Genomic DNA, 2,243 nt, shown 5'->3' with positions numbered 1-2,243 from the left:
ATAATTTTTCTTACAAGTTCTTTTACCTTCCAACATGAAACAATTTTTCCTTTACTGCTTCACTTTAAAAAGTAAATTAGGTAAAACTATATTGACTGAGCAAAAATGAATAAAACTAAACTAAAATAGAAAAAAAAGAAAGAAAAAAAAGAGGATAGTTGATAAAAGGTAATAGATTATATCCTTGGTAAACAACTAAACTCCAGAACCAGCAAGAAGCTGACAAGGTGTAGGTTGAGTACCCAACCCAAGGATTTGATTTCACAGTAGTAGTTACTTACCTAATAATTATGAGAAATTAGGCAGAAAGAAGTGACTTGATTTTCTAGCCACATGCAGTGGTTGGTCAGGCTTCCAGATCAAGTGTAGAACAGCTATATACTCCAAACCTATTCTTTCCCTCCATTTACTCCCCTCCTGAGCTATGAATGCAATTACACTAGTTTCCATTGATCTCTAATTCTTGGTTAGGCTCTTACTAATAAAACAGCCAAAAGGAGGTACAAAAGGGAAAGGAGAATAGTTAACATGTTTTCAAACATCAAGATATCACCAGCTATTTTATAATGTATATTTAGCTTTGTAGGTGAAAATCCTAACCATTTTATCAGCATGCTTGTTACACATCTAATGAAAATTTATTTACATAGCTAAATAAAATTTTGTGTACTATCTGGCACTTTAATCAAAGTGTGACTTATGATGATGATTAAAATAGTAGATTTGCAGTTCAGGAATGACTATATGAAAGTAATGAAATAAGAGCGTTTTTAACCAACATGTCAGAATTTCATATTCAGTTAAAAGATATTCTTTTTTAAAGTAGTAACCTAGAGAAACTGTATATTTCTTATAAAGTTGCTGCCACAGCTTAAAACATTGGGTAACATCCCCTTTTAAAGCCAAGTTGGAGATCATGTATGAAAATTATCATTGCTTTACGTTATCTTAATAGCTAGTTTTCTTATTTTCTGACAGATTTGATTCTTACTTCCATTCAGTTTTAATGCAAAAGTCAGTTTATAAATAACAGCAATTGCTAAATGAATTACCACTACTTCTAAGATGCTATATGATTTTCAAATATCACAAAATGTTAGGTATGGGGCTAAATATAATCAAAAACTATGTTCTGTTTTAATAACATTAACATTTTTAAATGAGGAAACTTCATATAAGAAATCTGGAGTCTTGGCTTCTCTTCGAAATTAAAACTAAAATATTAAGCAACACTGGGTAAATAGTTCCTCATAATAACTATTAGTGGGAGCTGAACAAAGGCTGATCCCTTTAGAAGAGGAAATGTATTTTCTCTTTAGTTCCTGCTTACACAATATACACAAGTACACTGACATCAGGGGGACTCGGCTCACTGTGGTAAGCCAGTTAGCATATACGTAAAACTAAGTTGGCATTTTAAGTGGCCAAATACTCCAACTTACCTCATTGCTAGAGGATTACCTAACCTTGCCTTGCTGAACTCTAGAGTGGCCCCAGGGTTTGTTTTGGCCAATAAAATGTAGATGGAAATGAAATATATCACTTTAGGGCAGAAGCTTGTGAACTCGAATGCAGTTCACCACATGTGGACATTTAGCTACGAGGCAGTATTCCAGGCAGAGGTTTCTCCATCAGCCTTGGCCCTGGAGAAAAGACAATGAAGAGCAGAATCACAGTCCGTAACAAATGGGCAGGGTAATGAGAAATAAATCTTTGCTGTTAGCCCACTGTGACTTGGGGACCATCTGTTACTACTATATGAACTAGCCTATCCTGACACACACATTTTAATTACCTCCATGGCCCCTCTTGGCAAAGGAGTTTGTGACCCATACTTTTCCTATAAGTTCTCCTCTAATTTTTTGAATGTGAAAAACTGAAGCTCAGTAGGGTTAAATACATGTTCAGAAGATAATGAAGTCAGTCTCTGTATCTAGGTCTGTCTGACTCCAAGGTCTACGCGCATACTTTAATTCCTTACTCTCCTATGTCATAATGTGATGGGAATGTTTTTACCGTTACTTCTCTCTCTCACAATACTGTAAATATATTAAATGGCTTTGAAATTCACTGGTTTCCGAAATATCTAATCAAAGTGGTATCGTAATTTAACAAGGAAGTTGCTAAAATACAATAACTCTTTTTGACAGATTTTTCTAGAAATCAAATAAAATACATATGTTAATATGTAATTCTATAGTGTTGCATTTATCTTGTAAACACAGTCTGTACCACTTTAAAAG

The sequence above is a fragment of the Balaenoptera musculus genome, chromosome 3 (assembly GCF_009873245.2).
Source record: "Balaenoptera musculus isolate JJ_BM4_2016_0621 chromosome 3, mBalMus1.pri.v3, whole genome shotgun sequence".
Lineage (NCBI taxonomy): Eukaryota > Metazoa > Chordata > Mammalia > Artiodactyla > Balaenopteridae > Balaenoptera > Balaenoptera musculus.
The sequence above is the reverse complement of the archived record's forward strand: the minus strand, read 5'-3'. Positions refer to the sequence as shown.